General features: G+C 43.3%; 1 non-coding gene across 1 annotated transcript; it reads left to right on the forward strand.

Moving 5' to 3' along the window:
• The first annotated feature begins 12,505 nt into the window (after positions 1–12,505).
• Positions 12,506–12,579, forward strand: TRNAI-GAU (transfer RNA isoleucine (anticodon GAU)). Its single transcript has one exon. It is a non-coding gene; the product is annotated as a tRNA-Ile (tRNA).
• The last annotated feature ends 11,501 nt before the right edge of the window (positions 12,580–24,080 follow it).

The following is a 24,080-nucleotide window of genomic DNA, read 5'->3' on the forward strand; positions in this document are numbered from 1 at the left end:
ATAGTACTTTGGTTGTGAAATTAGAATAATCTTGTTTTGTTGTATTTTTCACTTTATTATTCACTGCAGTTTGGTGTGAGTGAAAACAGTATAAACAAGCATTCTTATAAACAGGCTGAAGAAAATTTATTAATACGACCCCAAGAGTTTGTTTACATTTGATAACGTGGCGAATAAAACAAGTTCGTAATTGTACCAAGAATTTGATGGGCACAATGGGATAATACTGCGTTAGTACATGGAAGCACATTCTAAGGCAAGACCTCATACTGAAGGGGTTAATGAAGGCAATAACTAACTTAAAAAAATATATATATTGAGCTTAGAAAGGGCTAAATAAAAGCTACATTTAAACCACCTCCCCCTCTGTAGGAAAAAATCCGTAGCTGAATAAAATCGTCTGGAATGGAAGAATTAAATTTACGGCTTAACTTTCTCTTCCTTCCTCTTCTGTCTGTCTTTCCCTCTTTCTTTCCTCTTCCTTTTGTCTACAGATGATTCTACAATAACTGACATGCCAAATGGTTTCATGTACACCAGGAAACCTTTTACTATGCTGGGTGGTAACCATATAACCGAACTATGGCACCTGGTGGTTTAGTGGGTAATTAAGGCATTCCAATCGGATTGAGCCTGGCAGGTTTATATCCAAGGGTTGGTTGGGGTTTATTGCTCACGTAATGCCACTCAGGGCTGAGTGAGGCTGGTCACTCAACTTTAAATGTCAGGACCAACTTGCCTAGCCCCAGGCTCCTACGCTCCTCATGGGGCAACACAGGATTAGATGATGGATGGATGGTAATGTTCAGCTTTATTATCCTTTACTCCTTCAAACTAATGACGTTTTTATTTCATTCGTGCTTTATCCAGACGATTTTATTTACCTTACAGAAGGCTTCTCGAGCTAGAGAGGTTAGATACAGCCTTCACTAACCTCTGCACTGCTACACAGCCTAAGTTTTTGTAAGCGGGAGTTAGCAAGGATTTAAAAAAAAATGGCTGTTTTATGTTAACTTTAATCTTTATATAATTATCTGAAGGCATGAAGAATAAGATAAAAAATAAGCAGTCTTTTGTTAATTAGCTTGAAACTTAAATCTTTATATAATCATATGGAGTTAGCAAGAAAAACAAGACGTAATTTTTTCTTTAGAGTTTGCTGTTACCGAAGCAGTATGGATAAAATATAAAGCACATCATCGAACTGAAGTGGTTAACCCTTTCTACCCGACGAGCTATTTTTTTCTGCTTTATTCTTGCTGACACCAGACGATTCATGCAACTCAGGAAAATCTAGTCGTGGATGGGGGAGGGGGTTTACAAGGGCTGCATCTAATTCCTCCAACTCGAGAAGTCTCCTGAGTAAAATCGTCTGAATTTAGGTTGAATTAAAGACGATTTTATTCAGCTGTAGAGGGACAATTGCAGAACCTGGAGGGATTAAAGGCAATCTTTATCTCCCTCAATACCAAAGATTTTTCCTGACTTACTAAAATCGTCTGGTAGGGATAAGAGTGAAATAAGACGTACTCGGCGTGAAGGGGTTATGGGGAGATAATCAGATGGTGAAGAGGTTGTTGACACTGAATCCTTCCCGTACACACACACAGTCGCTAAAGTTCATCCAGACAATAAGCCCTTCACTACAATGCCGTGTTTTTACATTTCATTCTTGCCACCTCCTGACGATTTCATTCAGGTGGGGAAATAACTCTCACACTGAAGGGGTTATCGAAGGCTGTATCTAACCCCTTCAAGCTCAGTACGTCTCTTAAGCTGAATAAAATCGTCTTGTAGCAATAACAGACCATAATAATGTCATAGGAGAGGTTAACCCCTTCACTACGAGAAGCCCCTAAGCTGAATAAAATCGTCTGTCGTTGTACTGAAGGGGTTAGGGGAGATTTGTTTTATTTCATTTTGTAAGATTTTTTCCCCTATAATGTGAATAAATACAGGGTGATGCAAAAAATCGGCACCGAGTTTATTTCAGAGCCTTATTAATTAGTTTCGCTTATTTTGTGCCACCCTGTATATCTAGCGGCTGTAAGGATAGAGAAAAGTCGTCATCGTACTGAAAGGGTCAATCACTTCCTGCTCAAATGAATGTTTTAGTTATGTTATTCTTCAAGAAATACATTGTTCATTTTTTATACCTTGTTTTCGTTTTTCCACATTGTTTAAGCTCCTAGTCCATAATAAAGTTACCAATTAACAGCCCTAACCACTTAAATGTGTGTGTGTGTGTGAGTGTGTGTGTGTGTGATCCAAAGCTCCAAATGGAACCAATTACATGCTTGAAACACACACTGAATGGGGTCCAATTCTGTACGCTGGTATTAAAATATGCTCCTGAATGCATGTGCGCAAACATTATCTCCAACTCCAATACACCCATTACATTTACAGCAGGCACACCGACCCATCTGGTAAGGTAACCACAGAATTATTGCATTTATCCAACCTGTCTAACTCAAGCGGTGTACAGTAATTATGCAGGTAGAGAGGAAGCTGGTATAACGGGATAGACTGGTATTGCACTGGTAATATAAAGATGAATAAAGATTTTCACAAGTACAATATAAGCAAGTATCTAACTGCTTCTCAGAGGAGACAAAAGTAATATTTTGGTCCAAAGGTCTTTTTAATAACCAAATGAAGCACCACTCTACCTGCAGAAAGATATCGAAAGTAAAGTTCTTAATCTTTTGACGAAAGCAGAGACCGCTGCTGAATCATGATCAACGTCTCTCACAAGCTGACTACTACGCTTAAACATATTCACTGTCCCTCTGACCTTTTTTTTTTTTTTTTTTTTTTTTTTTTTTTTTCAATTTTAGATTTTTGTCTATATGCCAGTTAGTTGTTAGATTTTTGCCTGGATTTTATCATGATACTTATGGTTCCTTCCCACTTCCCATCTTCCACCTCCAAGCAACACTCCTGACCTGGCAACATGGGCAAAGCAACGGTGAGTCACCATAACCCCTCAGTATAAAAGTAAAAGCTGGGGGGAAGAGAGGGAACGGGTGGAAGGAAACAGAAAACCACGACAAAATTTTGCTGGGCCTAACTAGAATAGGTGCAGGTGCCATTTGGATGCAGCCTCTTTTTTCTTTTTTCTATTATAAAATTCCGCGACAGCGTTTTCTAGAACCCACATCCTTCAGTCCCGTGCTGGAAATACTCGATACAGCACTGCACGTCAAACGCTGAGAGTCTGTAGGTTCTGTCTCTTTCGTAAATGACTTCCATCTCAAGTACGTGATGGCCCCTGAGCTCTGTGTTAACTGGGTCAGGTGAAGCTGCCTTACCTGTTCTTTTACGTATTATTAGCTGCAGTCTGGCAGAGTATTTTGCTTTATCACTCTCAACCCGGAGAAGCATGATCGACTGACTGAGTGATTTTATATCTATGTTCGTAAGGTCCTGACGGTCACTCGGTAAGTCGTAAAAATTTTCTTCATGTTCTTTCTTCAAGGTTAGGTTGGTTGTTGCTACTATGATTATTGTAAGTGGGACTATAATGCCTTCAAAAAGTACCCATGGTATTGACTTTTTCAAAATAAGCGCTGCTGCTATTCGCATTTTCTCTGTAAGACAAATATATCTGGCTGTTCAGTGCTTTTCATACAACTGATACTGCAGATTGGATGGCAGATCAACTGTACGGGTAACAGTGGAACTGCAACAGCCTTTTATTTCTGGAATTTACTGTGGACTTACCAATTTAAAAATAAATACAAAAAAAAAAAAAGAGGGAGGCTTGTAATAAAAAAGTTACGAGTAAATTATCAAGTACCCGTTTTTTGATGTTCACCTTTTTTTTTTTTTTTTTACGAATATCACCTGTAAATCAAAAACATCTATCGATTAAATTTCCATCGCTACCTACAAACCTGATTTACCAACTTCCCCTAATTTACAATATCGTTATATGGAAAAGTCGTCACATTTAAAATACCCTTGACTTTAATGACGACCAGTAGGGTGTTATTTGACCTCGCTCTCCCCCACTCCTCCCTAAATTTCCCCATCCATCTTCACAATAAGCCTGACAATTGCTCCCCTCCCCCTCTTCCTCCTCGCTCTCCCTTTCCACCCCTACCCTCCCTTCTTCCACCCACCCCTCTCTTATTCACACTCACACCTATATCACAACTTTCACCCAAATGGCCATCGAGTTTGACAGTAGACTCCCCCCTCCCTCCCCTCATCCTTCATATCTGCTGTGTTATTAGTGTTTCTCTCTCTCTCTCTCTCTCTTTTACACCCTCACAGGAGTAAGTTTATTGCTCTTATTCAACAAGTACTCAACCACCCCACCGTACCCTCCCTTCATTTTTACACACACACACACACACACACACACACACACTTCCCCTCAAACCAGAATAGCTTTATAGCCATCATTTAATATGTACTCACCTCTTGTGCAACGATGAGACCCACCGAACCAAATAAGTAGCTAGTGCTCATATGCAGCAACTTTACCCTTAAAAAAAAAAAAAAAAAAAAAAAAAAAAAAAAGACACATGGTACTATCATTACTAAACCAGCCAAGTCCCCCTTCCCCCCAAAAAAGGAGATAGAATTCACACCTAAAAACTTAACACATGAATCTAAGGAGACTGCAATACACTGGCCCCAAATTCATCAACCTCACCTTGCATATGGCGTGCAGTTCTGGGATTCACGGCCGTATATATACTTGAAATTTTAATCCGGAACGGGAAGGCAAGCCCTCCATATTTTAGACGGAAATGTCTAAAGCACAAAAGATAACAGAACATGTCTGGCCTCGCTAAATCTCTGCTAACTGCACGACGTAATGTTGGATGCAGGCTAACCAAATCTGATAACCTCTGGCTGTCCACAAATGCCCATCAGAATTTTGCAGCTTGTCTTAATGTTTTCCCAACCGCGATTTAATCTTCACTCCCTTGCATCCAGTGACGTACTCGTATTAGTTATTTTTTTTTTATTATTTTTATTGATTTTAGGAGATTATTACTTGCTATCTCCATTTTTCTTTTTTCAGCACGGGGTATCCATCGTCAAGGAGGAAATACTGTACTGCATATACACCCATAATAAACCACGTCACTCCTACAGATCCTTCCTAAGTTAAATAAAATCGTCAGGAGATGGCAAGATCACATCAACAAAAGACGTCCCACCATCACATTCATCACAATCATCATCATCATCATCAATATTATTCTCATCGTCATCATCATCATCATTATTATTATTATTATTATTATTATTCCCATCATCATCATCATCATCGTTCATAAAATCCCAACACTGCTTTTATAGACTGTAAGCCGAGGGGGAAAAAACCAACACAAGAAACACAGAAACAGGGAAACACCATGGCTACCTAAAGTGAGCACAACCATATCTATTTCCAGAACTAATCCCCTGCCCCCACCTTCACCTACTTTCCCCTCCCCCCCCTTCCCCTCCTCTCCTCCCCCTCCCTTACGTGCGTCACTTTAATTCCCCCAACGCAGCTAACAGGTCTCTTGTGACGTACAGTGACGTAGGAAGTGCGTCACCGGTTCACTCGTACACAAAAACAAGCGCACGCGCGCGCACACACCACACCACACACGCACACACACACACACATACACACACACACACACACACACATTCAAGAAAACCTAAGTACATACACACAAAAACAAAAAACAAATCCACACAAAAACAAATCCACACTCACACAAAAGACAAGTACACACACACACACACACACACACACACACACACACACACACACACACACCAGAATGAATTGACGGGGCTGGGACAGGTGCTTCGCGGCAATCCTCTTACTCTACCCCACGTCTCGCGCGATAATTACAGGCAGTCGTAAAAATGATGAATGGAAAGTTGAAATGGAAGGTAATGTTTTTTATTTTCCTTTTCGATTTTTTTTCTCAAAATATTTTTCCAAATTTTGTGTATTAGTTTAGGAGGAAAATTGTGAGGTATGGGGTTGATTTGTGGATGGGTTTTTCTTTTTTTCGATTACCGGAATATGTGTATGTTTAATGGCGATAATATGGGTGAGGGGAGAGTTCTAAGAGAAGGTAATGATATGCTTTACTCTCTCTCTCTCTCTCTCTCTCTCTCTCTCTCTCTCTCTCTCTCTCTCTCTCTCACACACACACACACACACACACACACATTTGTATATCCAAATTCCGTGTATTAACTTAGTCGGAAAAATGTGAGACAGGTGAAACTCCTAAAGGTACGTAGCTCCTTCTTTAACCTCACATTTACATTTCTCTTTTAGGTTACATATATCCAGAAAATATGCAAGTAAAACAGATGTTAAAAGTATTGTTGTTTTGTTTAACCCGATGGATTTCTACATTCCTTTTTTTTATTTTTGTTTTACGTGTTAAAGTAGAAAAATTGTCAGAAAAGGAGAAGTTCTAATATATTTTTAGCTTCCTCGTTCTTTTTTCCGAGTCCATGAATTGGTGACGTCGTAAAAATGTGAGAAAAGGGGAAGCAGTAAAGGCAGGTTACGTTGTCTTTAATCTATGACTAACATTTTTTTTTTTTTCATATTACGCGAATTTTAGAAAGTATGCAAGTCAGTGGAGAGTTATGAAGCCAGGCAGTTCTTATTACACACACACACACACACACACACACACACACACACACACACACACACACACACACACACACAGTCCAGCAATATTTGTTTCTTTTCGCAGCGAGATCATTCCCCTTCCAATCCTAAATAAAATCGTAGTAACAAAAGGGGGGGGGGAGAGAGAAAGAGAGAGAGAGAGAGAGAGAGAGAGAGAGAGATTTCGTAGTGAAGAGGTTAATCGTGAGGGGAGGCTGCGTAGACAGGAAGAGGAAAATTTAATTATATTTGCAGAGGGAACGGGGAAATGCGTCATATTACCTGGGAAACCTTGCAACTGTTTAGATTAAAATTAAAACACTTCTTTTCCTCTCTGTCTCTCAGTCTCTCTCTCTCTCTCTCTCTCTCTCTCTCTCTCTCTCTCTCTCTCTCTCTCAGTGGACACCCCCTCCCGTGTCCCCGTGACCTTCAAAACAACAAAGTATGCAAGTGACACTGACCAAGGCCGATGTGTGTACGATAACAAGCCACCCTGGCGATGAAGGGTCAAGCAGGGTTGCACAACGAAGAAAGAGAAAAAATGTGAAAACTCTGACCCCCTGAAAAACGGACCTTATCTTGAGAAAAAGGGCTTTACTTGAGGAAAGGACCTTAACTTGAGAAAAGAACTTTAACATGAGGAAAGGACCGTAACTTGAAGAAAGGACCGTAACCTGAAGAAGGACTTTAACTTGAGGAAAGGACCTTAACTTGCGGAAAGGACCTTAACTTGAGAGAAGGACCTAATCTAGAGAAATGGACCTTAACTTGAAAAAAGGACCTTACCTTGGGAAAGGGCCTTAACTTGAGAAAAGGTCCTTAACTTGAGAAATGAACCTTAACTTAAGAAAAGGACATTAACTTGAGAAGAAAAAACCTAACTTGAGAAAAGTCCCTTAACCTGAGAAAAGGACCTTAACTTGTAAAAAAGGACCTCAACTTGAGACTTGGACCTTAGCTTGAGGAAAGGACCTTGAGAAAAGAACTTTCACCTCAGAATGGATCTAACTTAAGAAAAGGACCTTAGTGGTTCTGCATAGTTTTGGGCTGAGGATTTTCACTCATATTGAGGAAAATTCTCTGTTCGTGATATTGTTTGGTAACAGACCCAATGAAATTCTGAGGGGCAGTTTCTCCCTGATTTGTGGATCAAGGTACTTAAAGTGCAAGGGCAAATAAATTCAGGAGTCTAAGTTTACGATATTTTAAAAAGCTAAAACTCACCTCGAATCAAATATTCACAAGCAGAAGACTATATGTTCTCGATTTTTTTTTCTTAGCACTATTAATGGATGTAGCACAACTGTCCAATTAAACAAAAACTGCGACAAATTAGAGCCCCGGAAAATGGAACCCTGACTGAGCTTAGCATTATGGGTCTGGGTCATGGAATTCAAAACGTCGAGTACACTTGGAATCATACTGGCATTCTCAGCCGCCTACTTCAACCCATCAGCTCGAGGACAACATTCTAACATTTTTGCCGCTACCGATACATTTACTTCCGTTGACGAGAACACCTAGCAGTGAAAAAGTTAATTAAGGCTATATCTATTCCCTCCATTGGATCGTCACTCCTGAGCAAATCGTCTGGAGACAGCAAGAATAAACTAAAAAAAAGGCCACATCGTATTCAAGTGACAGAAATTTAAACCGTGAATGGGAAGGCATCATCCAAATTTTTGCCAGACATTTATGGAACAGCTATAGTTAGGAGACACAATCAGCCTGCATACCACAATACAGAGTGCAGGCAGCAAATGTTGAGAAAAAGCCAACAATTTTTTATATCGTGACGTGATTCTGGTTTTATCGTAAATAATTAGAGGATTGCATTTTCTTTTTCGCGATGTAAGAGAGAGGGAAATAACTGGGATGGACCCTTGTGTTATAAAATGGATAAGGGGGGATGATGATGATGATGATGATACCGAATATGAACCCTGAGTACTGAAGCGCATTATCCTTTGATGATGATAATGATGATGATGATGATGACAGTGAGGCTGAACTTTGACCACTGAACCGTGCCAGCTATCGTAATCATCTATTGCCGTACACAGTCGAGTTGCCAAACAATGGATGTCAGTGGCTCTCTCAGACAGGTGGAGACAGGCAGACAACAATGATGCCCCCACCCCCTACACACAGACACAGACAGACAGACAGACAGACACACACACACACACACACACACACACACACACACACACACACACACACACACACACACACGACCAGGGGGATTTAATTCCGAAGAAGGATAGTTCATACTCGAAGGTTTTCACAGTCCTGATCAACCCCTCTGCCACGAGAAACTTTTCCTAAGTTTTGTAAAAATCGTCGAGTAGCAGAAAACAAAATTACAACATACACGACGTCATTTGTCTGTAGAATAACCCCCTAACTTCGACGATTTTCTGTAAGTTAAGAATAACTGCAAATGGCGAAGGAGTTAATGAGGGTTATACGCATCCCTTCCACTATGTAAACTTCCCCTTACAGTAAGTATATAATTAATCTGAGGTCCTATAGTTGTGGAGATTAGAGAAAAAATGAATAATAAATAAATAAATAAATCAGCCCTTTCATACGTGTCTCTGCCATCCACTTGTCATTATGAATCAGCGACTTTGTGTGCTTTGTGTGCGAACTCGTGTCGTAATGTCCTGTTGCTGTCGCTGTTGCTGACATTCACGGCAGCTCAAGTGAAGTGTCGCAAAGAGAGGACTGCCCTATCTTCCTCCCCCTCCCCCTCCTTGTCCCCCTTTCCTCCTTCTCCTCCCTCTTCCTTCAATTCCCTCCCTTCCCTTCCCTTTCTCATTATCATCCCCATTTTCTTCCTCCTAGTTAGGTGTCACAATGATAGGCATGCCCTGTCCTCTTCCTCCTCCTTCGGTGTGTCGCAAAGTAAGGGAGCTTATGTGACATTTCGCAAGTCAGTGAAAAAGTAGATATGATTCTGGAGAGAGAGAGAGAGAGCGAGAGAGAGAGAGAGAGAGAGAGAGAGAGAGAGAGAGAGAGAGAGAGAGAGAGAGAGAGAGAGAGAGAGAGAGAGAGAGAGAAACGCAGCGAACTATATAACATTAACCCTTTCACAACGATGACGCCTCCTTCATTATTACTATCACCAGACGATTTTATTCAGCTCAGGAGACCCCCATGGACGCGAAGGGGTTAAGGGAGAGTGCATTAAAACCCTTCACAACGAGGGGTCTGTTCTAAGCATATTAAAATCGTCAGACCGCAGGGAAAAAAAAAAAAAAAAAAAAAGTAGCTGATCTAGCCTAAACGCATTAATTTCCTGGATGGGAGTGTGTCTGTTAAACTTTATTCTTGATTTAGCTTCGGAAACATCCATTGTTACATAACATCCACCATCACCACACACATCCAACACCACATAACATCCAACACCACAAACATCCAACACAACTTAACATCCAACACCACAGACATCCAATACCACAAACATCCAACACCACATAACATCCATCACAACATAACAACCACCAACACCACAAACATCCATCACCAATTATCATCCACCACCACACGCATCCAACACCACAAACATCCAACACAACATTACATCCAACACCACAGACATCCAATACCACAAACATCCAACACCACATAACATCCATCACAACATAACATCCACCAACACCACAAACATCCAACACCACATAACATCCATCAACACCACAGACATCCATCGCCACATAACATCCACCAACACAACACACATCGAACACCACATAACATCCACCATCACATAACATCTACCAACACCACAAACATCCATCGCGACAACATCCACCAACACCACAAACGTCCATCACCACAAACATCCATCACTACATATCCACAATCACCACAAACATCCATCATCACAAACATCCATCCATCACAACAAACATCCATCACCACAAACATCCCTTATTTTATACATCCACCACCCTCTAAACTCCATCACTCATCACTCACTACAAACATCCATTCCATCAAAACTATCCATCTACCTAAAAAAAAAAAAAAAAAAAAAAAAAAAAAAAAAAAAAAAACGGAGGGATTGGACGTAGACTTGATTAACTCCTTCTATAACAGACGTCCTTCCTAAAATCGTCTGGAGGCTGCAAGAACACAAGAGAAAAAAATAGGCATCGCAGGAAATGGCATCATGACAATCTACTGAAACCTACTCGACTGAAAGGTAATTGAAATACGTACTACAGAACCATAAAGTCTGGACAAATGCTTTTAACAGTAGTACAGCCAGAAAGTAAGTTCAAGCAGTTCTAAAAAAAACAGCATAAAATTTGTCGGTTCGCGAAGCTTTTATATACAAAGGCCCAGATGCACAGACAAACTGTGGATGAAATACATGTCGTAAGAGAGATTTGTGTTTGCAGGATGAACTACGCAAACATGAAGGCTCTAAATAATACCATTATATAGTGCATGACAAAAAGGTAATATCACGTACCTTGGCTCGCATTCACAAAGAAAATTAAGATGAAGTGTCTGTTGCAACTGAGATGTTTTCGTAGGAATTTAAGGGCAAGGAGTGAGTAAAATGTTCCTGTGCCACTTGTTTTTCCCGTTGGTCAGAAGGATAAGTAATAACAATGGTAAGCATAGCCCAGGTAAATAATTACTTTAAACCATAAAACACCACTTTCAATAAATAAACATAAAAGGACGGTATACATATTATGCTCTCACCTAACTCTCACAAGTAAAAACATTGACATCTCTTTTATAAAGTTTCTCCAGTGAATCATTACGGTTATTTTCAGTATCAAAACCACGGTATCTATATTATCCACAAACAGTTACAACTTATTTAGTAAAAACTCGATTGTGCAACACTATCACGTCACTATGATACGTGTCTATCCCACTGAGGTAGGATGGTCTATCCTCTTCAGCTGAAGGACCTAGTTTATATTATAATTCTTGCTAAAGCTAGATGATTTAATATGATTTTATTAAACTTAAAGGAGAGCCTAGGAGGTGAAGGGATTTATCCATTAAGTATTGGTTACACTAATATCTGTCTTTGCTTTTTGAGATGGATACAAAGCAGAAAGACAGACAGCCAGACAGATGGTAAACTAAGTCATTATTTGGGTAGTGAGAAATTTAACTGTATTCTATCATTGTCACCTTTTACTTCTTATATTATTTTTTCCCCCAGCGTGTAGTGCCTCATAGCAGCAAGATGGTGCGGTGTGAGGGCGTGCGAAGTGTCCTATTGTTTGCCAAGAGAAATATTTACCCATAATCCCAATCCCGCGTTGCATCAAGTACCAGAAACATTCACAACACCGTATTGTGTCAGGGGCCAACAAAAGAAACAGGCGTACGGCAGTAATGTTGGAAGTTATATACGGGGTTTCAAAAGTGACATTCGCATCCTCGTATTGCGTCACCGTCGAACAAAAGAACAGTGTATAGTGGCACAGATGGTGGCGTTCCATGTGTCACTGTGTCTCAAAAGTCACCGCCAAGGGAAAAAAAAAAAATGTGCGCGGTAGTCTTGGAGGTTATATCGTGTTTCAAAGGTCGCATCTTCACTTCTAGAACACCGCTGACGTCTCCGGTGATTCCTCCAGGCTTATCAGAGTGTGGAAAGGGTAAGAGCCTGTTCACACAGAGGTCGGAATCGGTCACATTCTAACGCAAACAGTCCGATCGTGTCGGCAGGAGTAAAAGTTGGAAAAACACCTCGTTCTGAGCATTCCACTCATCACTGTTTGACATAAGTGACAGTGAGAAAGGGAGCACCCTGAAGGTGGCCTTAAGAAATGGAACCATCTTTCAACCCCCGCCTACACGACCGGCCCGTTAGCTCAGTTGGTTAGAGCGCCGTGCTGATAACGCGGAGGTCGTGGGTTCGACCCCCATGCGGGCCATAGAGTTTTATCCCCCACAGTAGCCGAGCGGTTGGGTCTACTAGGTAAGAAGCTACTGTCCCAACAACGCCAGGATTTGAGTCCTTTTGTCGGCAGCCGGTGCTACTCGAACCAAGTGTCCATCCACACTTTGTGGGCTGGTGGCTCTTTGTGGGCTGGTGGAAGATAAAACAAGTACCAATGGCAACACCTTAGGATGTAACTGTGGTAACTTGAATGATGCTGTGGCCTTGTAACCCACGAAAAAAAGTGAATGACCTGTCACAGACTCAAAAGCCTTCGTTATGGAAATAAACACCGCAGCATTGAGCCTCATGGCATCTGCCCTACCTTCACCTACGGTACATGATCAGACCATCTGCGTCAGAATGTCCGATTCGGCCTCGGTATGAACAGCACCCCGGTGAATGGGTAGAGGTGTGATGATGGTACCACCTGGACAGTATTGATCTAAATGAATATCACAGACGACGATGTTTCGCTCATCACTGCTACTTAAGCACACATTAAAAAGCTAGTTATAACGGTGTGTACTAAATTAATGTCTAATCGTGGACCACTGCAACTACTGTCTTAGTGAACTGTACTTGACTCAAAACATAAATGATAATAATGGGCGGGAAGAAGAATGGTGGTTCCAGGCCTTGATGTGAAGGGTTTTCGACAAAGAAAATTGTGTTACTTTAATTGGCTATTTCTGTTATAAATGAAATAAATGCATCTTGCAACAAGCTTCTCAAAATACGTTCATATCAAGTCAAAAGCATTTCTCGCTACAGCTCGAACATATCACTGCGCCTCCTTCCACTGACAACGGCCGCTCGTTTAATAACAGTTTTATTACGTCTACTGCTAGAAGCGGCAACAGTGGCAGCGATTCCACGACTATATGCAGTTTTACCTGTACCTGCATTTTTTCTCCACACTGCAATAACTTCATACAAAACAAAAAAATCATCACCTTCGACACTTTCCCATTAATTCAGACTGAAAGTAAACACAAGATGGTTAAGTACTAGGTAGGTGGCAACACCGTCATAACTTTACATCTTTCTCACATGTAAAGTGGGTGTGACGTGAAAATCGTATCCATCCTACATTCTTTGATTTGATGACTATATGTAATAACTTTTTTATATTCTCATTTCAACCAGACGATTTTATTCAAAATGGGTAGTCAATTTCAGCAACTCTAAGTCTTTTCGGGTTGCTCCAGATCCCTCACATCGATTTTGGTCTATTCAGGATGTGGTCATGAAGGCATGTGAAAAACAACTACGAATGTACTAGATGTGGTACTCCAGGGCGCTTCATTTAAAGCCCTTGGTGTGGTGTGGTGTGGTGTGGTGTGGTGTGGTGTGGCGCGGTATGGCTCTGCTAAAGTCGCTAAAGCCTACTCGTATTGATGTCTGAAGATCGACAGCGAGAGACAGACGGACACAGTCGCTCCTGAAGATGCTCCCACATCTTAAGAAAAAAAAAAAAATGGCCGACCGGTGTAATGGTTTTCGAGGTAAGACGGTGCAGAGTTTCAGACAGTTTCGCGCCCCATAACAATAATCAGATCGATAAAGGTTAGTACAGACCACTTTCAGGCTTGTCTATAAAGGCGTGTGTCAATATCATTCCTATCGGTGGTAGGGTGGACGGAGAGGAGTGTGCAGGATGGACTGGGATGGTGAGTGGACGGTGGGGATCAAAGGAGGAAGTATACCCTGTGAAGATGGATGTTGTAGGTCGGTCATTACCTGCGACGATCGTTTCCACATCACATTAGCGTATTAATGGGTAGCGTGGGCACAGAGGAGTGGGCGAGATGGGATGGGATGGTGGTAGTTGGTGGGCAAGACGTCAGGGGAAGTATGCCTTGTGAAGACTGACTCAGATGGACGGCCTGTACGGTATGCCACAAACTTCTCGAAATCGGACAGGGAGGAACAAAGGCTGGGAACGACTGGAACTGAGATGAGTAATGGGATAGGGCAGTATGAGTACATCCTGTGAAGATGAGCGCTGCACAAGTTGGCGTTGCGAATATCTAATCACCTACTTCACTTTAAAAATTCGAGGGGAGGGGAGGGGTGGAGGAAAAGGGTGGGGTGGGAAGAATGACGCAGGGGAGACGGGGTGGGATGACGCAAGGCAGTGGAGAAGGGCGAAGGGGTAGTATTCCTTGTGAAGATGGACGTTTTAGATCTGACACTAAAGGTGTGGTGAGGAATTACATCAAAATAATCAAGACTGAGGACGCAACCATGTGCCGTTCCCATACATCTTCGTCGTGTAGTATAAAATGTGATGATAAAAGAACTAAAATAACTACTAACCTTTGTTTACTCCCTGAAGAAAATCCAGACCCGGTCGAAGCCACCTTACCTGAAAAACACCACCATCATCATCATCATCATCATCATCATCATCAACAGCAGCAACAACAACATAAACACTCATAACTTTCATCATCATTATCATCACAATTATCTTCATATTTTTCATCATCAGTCATTTTTTTTCTCTACTGTCGTCCCCCCCCCTCCCTCTCTCTCTCTCATATCAAACCCGTATAAAATCGTCTTCCTTGGCCAGAATAATATACAAAAAGAAAGTCCTCGGGCTGAAGGGGTTAACGTCGCTTCCCTCAAACATAACAACAAACACACCAATACAAGACCCAGATCCACAAACTATAGCCCTTTCACCTTAACTTGGCCCAGGTATTCGTCCTTTTGCAGCCTATTTGTCGTAGCTCAGTGACAATATATATCAGTGGTTCATCATCCTTTTCCTGGCACTTCTTCGTGACTAGTATCAAACTCAAATGTTAATCTAATGCTACAGATGAGCAAAGGAGAAATGGTAATTATGGGCCAAGTTAGAGTAAAAAAAAAAAGAAAAAAAGTGTAACTTAAAATCTATTCCCTGTTGTACCTTAGATTTTTTTTATGTAGGAGGAACAAGAGACACGGGAATATTTTTGCTTCTCTATTCTTGTCTAACCTGCAAAAAGGAATCCTAGTTACTGCAGGCTTTTAATCGTATATTTATGAATCGACTTCCTGGGTAATACGGTCCTCCTCATATCCATTCCTTGCCCAAATTCAAGTCATGTGCTCTGTCCACTTAAAGCTGGTCAGAATTTCCATATCTCAGTTAACCCCTTCAATCCTGTGACGCATTATTCTCCAGATGACTTGTTTGCGGTTTACGAGAGACTTTTCGAACTGGGGGGGGGAGGGGGGTTGAAAATAGACGTCGTAAACGTATTTAATTTTAGCAGCAGAAATATAAAATACTTCTTGGGATTCAAAGGGTTAGTCCTGAATAATGATCAGTAACCAAAGATCAACAACAGCACGGTGCAAGTCATGAAGAAGTGCTATGGAAAGGACCTAGGGTCAAAGTAGTGTCTAATTCTGCAGCTAAGCCACGGGAAACAAGAGGCAAAAGAACGAAAAATTTCTGTCAAGTGGGGGTAGACGAACTATAGCTATGACAGGAAATTGACCTTATCCCCACCAATACCAATCGTGTTCTACTGACTCATTCTTTCTACCTCCAGACGATTTTATTCAGCTTTGGACAGATCTCTTGTGTACTGAAGGGAATATCGAACATCTCCAGTCTCTCCAAAGCAGAAGGAAAGCCTCTGAAACTAGCAAGAATTAAATAAGAAATGTGTTTGCTAATCTCAAACTACAGTTCACTCATTTTAACTGGGCGGAGATCTTTCGTTTAACTGCAGGCTATTTCCCGTAGATCAGTGGCAGAATAAGACAATACTAAGGCTCTACATTCCTTCTATAGCACTTCTTCGTGACTAGCATCATAATATAGTGTTGGTCTCCTGTTATAGCTTAGCAGTGCAGATGGATGGGAGGCAATTTACGCCTATTCAAAGTAAACAGGCCCTAGGCGTCCTCCCCTCAAGGCAAAATCAACACAGACTCCCCTTGTCGATTTACAGCTTCGGAGGGGCGAAAAAGTGTAGCAGACTAATAGTGCCATGAGGGAAGATGGATGGCCTTGCATTTTACACACACACACACACACACACACACACACACACACACACACACACACACAAAAGCAACCTTCTTCCTCCACACAGCTGCACTCATCTCCCTCCCCCCCTCCTCTCCCCTTCCCTTATTCACGACTCCTCTTACTATCTTCCTTCTCCATATCCTTCCTCTCCTTATTTGTCTCTTCTTCCCGTCCTTGTCTCTTTCCCCTTTTCTCTTTCTTTCAAAGCTCTATCCACTTTTTTCCCTCCTCCTTCCCTTCTTCTTCTTTCTTCTCCTCCCTTTCCTCTTCCTTAGCTTCCATTCTATCGTCCTTCTACTATCTTCCCCATCCTCTTCCTTTCTCCCTCTTCCTTCTCTCCTTGCTTTCCTCTTCCCAGTCTCCCTCAACTCTTTCTTTCCATCATCCCCTTCGTCTTTCCATTATCCCTTTCCGCATTCCTCTCCTTTTACATCTCCCCCCTCCAACTCCTTCAATTCCTCTTCCCTTCCTCTCCCATTCCTCCTCCCTTCCTTCCTCTTTCCTCTTCCTTCTTCCCTCCTCTTCCTCCTCCATCCCTATTCATCCCCAACTCACTCCTTTTCATGACGCAAGGACGACCAATAAACTGTTAATTCATACATCAAGGTTATTCAGTGCTAGTCTTCCTTATACAGTACTTGGGATTTTTTTTTTTTTAACATCATCGTCATCAATACATCATCTATCCATCCATCCGTCATTCAATCCTACGTTGCCCCATGAGGAGCGTAGGAGCCCAGGCCTAGGCAAGTTGGTCCTGACATTTAAGATGAGAGTGACTAGCCTCACTCATCCCTATGTGGCATTAAGTGATCAATAAACCCCAACCACTCCTTGGATATAAACCTTCACCAGCTCAATCCGATTGGAGTGCCGCAATTACCCACTAAACCACCAGGCGCCAAAATTTGGTTATATGGTTACCACCCAGTGTTGTAAATGGTTTCCTGGTGTACAGGAAACCATTTGGCTTGTCACTCAGTGTAAAGTCACCCACAGGCAGAAGAGGAATGAATGTAGGAAAGAAAGACAGAAAAGGGAGTGTAAAGTCACCCGTAGGCAGAAGGACGAGGAAAGAATGATGAAGGAAAGAAAGACAGAAGAGGATGGAAGGAAAGAAGGATGGAGGAGAGGAAAGGGCTGACACCCGAGAGCAGCACTACATCGAGTGAGTGGATGGCGAGCGCCCCCACTTAGTAATAAATCATCATATTTTCTCTTTTTTTCTTTCATCACTGTCATCATCATCATCATCATTATCATCATCATCGTTCTCTTTTTCATCATAATACTCATCATTATAGTAAAAAAAACATTATCGTACACATCATCATCATCATCATCATTACCATCCTAACTGTCTATTCTGATTACCGTCAAGCAATTTTCCTCAGCTTAGGAGTAGCCTATAGTCATCTTAGAGTTACTGTTATCACCAAATATATCACCATATCACCATCAGCTGCCATATCACTACCATCAACAATATCTCTCACTCATCGTTATCACTATCAAAATTATAGCTATTAACAAAAAGGCAACTGTTAACACCGGTCATCATAGTCATCATCACTAGCATCACCAACCCACTATCACTGTCAATCATCACCAACATGACACAAACTCATTACTCCTAGTATCATCACATATCATTATCGCCAGCAATCATCATCGTCATCACCATCAGTCACCACCATCATCACTACACCGTCATCGATATTACCACCACCACCACCACCACCACCACCACTACTACTACTACTACTACCACCGTACCCCAGGACCTCAAAGCAACCTTGGGGTCATCAAAACAGTCTTGACACGTGTACCCCCCCTTTGCCCCACCTCTTCCTCTCCCCTTTGTACCCCACCCCATTCCCTCTCCCTATCCCCCTAGTACCCCCCCTTGTCCCTATATACACCTCCCTACCCCCTACCTTTCCTCCCTATCCCCTGCCTCCCCTTCCTATTCCCTGCCGCTCCTTCCTATCTCCTGCCCCCTTCCCTACCCGCTGCCCTCTCCACATTCGTTGCCCCCTCCATATCCGCAGCTCTCCATCCCTATTCCCTATCTCCAACCTATCCCCTCCCCCTTCCTTATACCCTGCCCCCGCCTTATCCTTGCCTCCCTCCCTATCCTCTACCTTCTCCCTATCCCCTACCTCCCTCCCTATCCCCAATCTCCCTCCCTATCCCCTACCCCCTCCCTACCTCTTGGTACCCTCCCTACTCCTGCCTCTCTCCCTATTCCCTCCCTCCCTCCTTATCCCCGACCCCCTCCCTATCTCTTGCTCCTCCCTATCCCATGCCTCCCTCCCTATTCCATGTTTTCCTCCCTATCCCTGTCCTCTCCCTGTCCCCTTTGGACCCCTCCTTATCCCTCACTTTCATTCACCCCTTCCCCTCTCCCTATCCCCAGCGCCATCCCCTAGTACCCCTCCCTATCTCCTGCCCTCCCACCTATCCCCATAGTTCCCCCTCTATCCCCTACGGACCCCTCCCAATGACCTCTCTCTCTCTCTTCCTCATCTCCCATCATCATCATCTTAACCAGATTACCTGACAACGTCTAATATTATCCTTCCCCCATCTTCCCTCTGGTACCCCCCCTGCCCCCCTTTACGTTCCCCAGTGACTCCTCTCTCTGCCTCGTCGTCGTCATCATCATCATCATCATCATCATCATCATCATCATCACCATCACATCAACATCATTATCATCATCATCTTCATTAATCTCACCACATAATCTGTTACTTTACACAATGGTATTATAAAAGACAAGTTGGGAATTATTAAAAAGTATCCCCTGTGGCCCCATGCCCCCTCCCTCCCCTTTTCTACCCAGTGACACATCCTCCCCACCCCATCATTAATGCCCCATCATCTCACCAACTTCTTTGATATGATTATTATTACCTGTCATGGAGACTTTTTTGTTTATTCTCTCTATCTTCGCCTCATTTTGCTCTTCCCTCTCTTTCCTCTACCCTAATACCACTACCCCGTCCCCGCTCCCGCCGGACCTCTCCCAATGATCCCTCTCTCTCCTCACCTCCCATCATCATCATCATTATAATCATCATCATCAAGATCTCTATCACACTCCAACCTACCCTATTAACCTCTCGTCTGTTCCCCGTCGCCCCCTCCCTGTCCCCTATCCCTTTCCGAAACCCCCTTACTTCCTCTCAATGATTCCTCACTCATCCTCACCATTATCATCATCATCATCATCATCATAACTATGTAACCTATTAACTTCTCGTCCCTGTCCTTCCCCTTCTGAACCCACCCTTCACCCCATATCAATTAACCCTCTCTCTTCACCACCCACCACCACCACCACCACCATCTTAATACTATCCCAATCTTATCACTAACTAATTTATACTAGGGGAAAAATAAATACTTGGGATAAAAAATACTAAAAACGTCGCACATACGCCAACAGACCACTCTTTTCCATACCTCCCATCATCATCATCATCATCATCATCATCATCATCATACCTATTAAACTCTTCGCCCCTTCCTAACCCCCTGGTACCTCACTGAACCCCTTAAAATAACTCCGCTCTCTTTCCCACCGCCACCACCATCAACCTAACCATAGTACTATTTAACCTTTTGCCAGGTGTGTCCCCTGTGCCCATTTTCCCTTCGCCTTAGTGCCCTCTGCCCTCTCTCTGAACCCATGTCTCTTCCCCACGTCTCACTACCGCCATCAACATCATCATCATCATCACCATAGTACCATTTAATCTGTACACTGAGTAAAATGAAAACAAACTAAAAAGAAATAAACAGTGCCCCTATGCCCCTCTATCACCCATCGTGCACTACGCAGTTCTTCCCAGTGACACCCCCTCACCCCACCCCATCCATCACCCACCATCCACCAACTCACCAGCCAAGCTCTTTGATGTTACGATATACGCTTTATTCTCTACTATAGGGGGTACGAATGAGAAGACCTGGGTTAGGAGGAGGGGAGCAAAGGAATACTGTCCTCTCCGACCCGTCCTACCCCGTGTCATTCTGTTTTTCTATCCCTATCCCGTCCATTTTTATTTCCTGTCTTTAAGCTCAAACTCACAGTGTTACACCGCACCTTGCCTCGCTCCCCCCTCCCCTATCTTTGCCGTCTCTCCATCCACATTCTGCTACGACTATGATCCGCTTCTTATTTTGATGGATCACGTCTCTATCTACCCTCAATCCTCCCCTCACCTGCATCTGCCATCTCCCTCTGCTACTTCCCCGCCCATTTTCCGCTCCCCATCCCATCCCATATTTCCCTCCACCCAGCTCACCCTCAACCCCGCCCTACTCATAAAACTAAACCCCACCAAACCCCACTGTGTTCCCCTTTCATTATATTTCCCCATTAAGCTCACTTATCCATTCCATCCTACTTTCCAGCCCATCTAGCCTCTCCACGCTAAATCTCATCCAACCTCTTCTCATTCACCCGTTCTATCCACCCAGTTTCCTTTCCAACCTAATTCACACCCCACCTGGCATTCCATCCACCCCATTCACTCTCTCCACCCTCATTCTCAATCCATCCAGTAACCCTATCCACCTTCATTCCCCTCCCAGAAGTCTTCATCATTCTCACTTCCACCTTCCTCCACACATCCCCAGTGACCCCCTGTTTTTCTATCACTCAACGTACTCTACAACTTCACCCCACTCCATCTTATCAGTCCAATTCCCACTCCGCTAAACTATGTACTAACAAGCTCCCCAACCTACCTTCATCTCGGAGACAACTATACTCCTTTTACCTTAACCTGGTTCAGATTTTCGCCCCTTTGCGGCTTATTTCACGTAGCTCAGCAATGAAAGACGACAATGGCTCTACATATTTTCCACTGCGTTTCTTCGTGAGCTGCATCATATTTTCGTGTTAATTTTTACAAGTCGGTATTCAAGGTGGAAAGAGAGAGCATTTTTAGGCCAGGCTGGAGTAAAAGCAGTACAGAAAGCATATTGTGTTCACTGCCACGTAATAGTTTCAGTTGCCGTCCTGGGGTTCCTATGACTGAAAAAGTGTGCAAAATATTCTCGCCTAGAAAAGAAAAACAAATAAAGCACTAATTCCCCACCACTCCATATCAATTCCAGACCCACCTCACCTCGCCCCATCTCAACCTTATCTCAGTCCCAACTCATCTCAACCTGTCCCACCTCAATCCCACCCTCGTATCCACCAAGATGTGTCCCGTCTCACCTCATCTCATCTCGACCTTACTTCAATCCCACCCCTTCCCACCTCATTCCCACCTCAATCCCACTCTCGATTCCTCTCAGATGGGACTCCACTCTAACTCTACAATATAAGGTAGTATTCTAAGTGCCTTCAAAGACTTCGTGACATCTCTCCCTTTTGCGATTTATTCTGCACGTTGCCCTCAGTATGCTTTCTTATGTTTTCATCCAAATTATGTCGATATTAAAATGATAAGAATAACATACTAGAGAATGTAAGGGTGCAAAATGAATCGCATTCATTTTGCGGTAGCACAGTGGTAGCGCGCTGGACTCGTAATCGGGGGATTGCGAGTTCGAGCCTCGCCCGGGCTGCCGTGCCGGGAGTGGTAGCTCGCTCCTGTAACCCTAGCGGGGCTATATAGTCCAATACAGGGCTTAGCTCGGGGGAACTCCATTTCTCCCATTTCAGTACCACTCACGGTACTTGGGTGAGATTCTCGAACATATTTAAGATCGATTCCCTCTCGTAACTTTCATTTGCAGGATGAACTGAAGGCATGGGGAGATTTTGCACCCTCTTTCTCCTAGCCCTTCCTCGGAAAAATAAGTAACAGCTAAGACAGGAAATTGATCTTAAGAGTGTCTGTGAATCTAGCCCATAGTTTCAATCCACTCATCGCAATTAGGTCCCATCCCTATCCCATCCAACTTCCCCCATCCTACCCCACCCTCCACTATGATGTCCCTTCTCCCACCCTACCCAGCTTATCCACTCCTACCCTACACTTCACTGTCACATCCTATTCCACCCAACCCGAGACCATCCGGCCTTTACCTGTCCCTGTTCCAACTATCCTACCTATTTCCCCTATCTCAAAACCCTACCCTAGGATGTCCACACTCCATCTCACCTTATAGTGTCCCTACTCCACCTTACCCTAATCTACACCCACTTCATTTCACTCTGCCCCACTCTGGTTCATCCATTCCGATCATACTGCACCCACTCCACCCCACTTCTCCCCGCCCTCGTAAAAGTCCACCCAGTTCCATTCTACCTTTCGATGCACGTTGTCTGTTCCACCTTCCCATTTTACCCCTCTACCTCGTATCTTTACACCCTAGTATGTACTCACCCTATCTCACCCTACCTTCCCATGAACCCTGTCTCACCCTGCCACACCCTACACTGTCCTTGCCTCTCATCACCCTACCCAACATTCCCTGTCCTACCTTACCCCATCCCCATTCCATTCAGTTTCCCTCCATCTACTCTTCCCATCCTTCCTTCCAAACACCTTATCTACCTCATCATACCCCAAACAACCCCATCGAACCCCATTCCATCCCGATCGACCCCATCCCACAATGTCCTCATCTCACCCATTTTGCACCCCGTCCATCCTCTCCCACTCTACCCCAGCCCACAATGTCATTCCATCCCCCTTCCCACCCAGCCTCTTACACTCCACCCAACGCCACCATGTCCTCACCCTATTCCCCCTTTCACCCCACCCAACCTTTCTCTACAATGTTCACACCCCACCTCTCTTTCGCCCCACCCATCCCCTCCCTACACTGTCAACTCCCCACCTCTCTTTCGCCCCACCCAACCCCTCCCTACACTGTCCACATCCCACCTCTCTTTCACCCTACCCAACCCCTCCCCACCATGTCCTCACCCCACCCCACCCCTCACCCACTCGACCTTGCTTTACACGTGTCAACCTTCGTGTACCCAATCGCCATATCCCCTCGAGTCCCCCCCATCCTCTCCCCCACCCCCTCCTGTTTTGATACTTTGCTCTCAGGCTCTGGGTACGGAAGTGAGAGAGAGAGAGAGAGAGAGAGAGAGAAACAATATATATACTGTAGTTTGTGGAAGCAAGACACGTGGATAGCAAATAGGTAGATGTTACAGGGAAACAGAGAGAGAGAGAGAGAGAGAGAGAGAGAGAGAGAGAGACGTGGATAACAGAATGAACAGGGGTACAGAAATAAATAAGTGTAGTTCTGACCTAATTTCCTGTTACTGAGAACTGTACATCTGCTTTGTGATCAACGTGGCGAGCTGGAAATGGCCAATGGATTTTTATTTTATTTTTTTATTTTTTATTTTTGGTTTGGGGTATAGCACGGAACATCATTATCAATTATTAACAGATCCGCGAAATCGACTAACGTATTTATTCCCCTTTCCATTTTTTTGTCATCATCACGATCATCATCGTCGACAT

The sequence above is a fragment of the Coenobita brevimanus genome, chromosome 103, assembly GCF_032717465.1.
Source record: "Coenobita brevimanus isolate Jiangsu-jjx chromosome 103, ASM3271746v2, whole genome shotgun sequence".
In the NCBI taxonomy this organism is placed as follows: domain Eukaryota; kingdom Metazoa; phylum Arthropoda; class Malacostraca; order Decapoda; family Coenobitidae; genus Coenobita; species Coenobita brevimanus.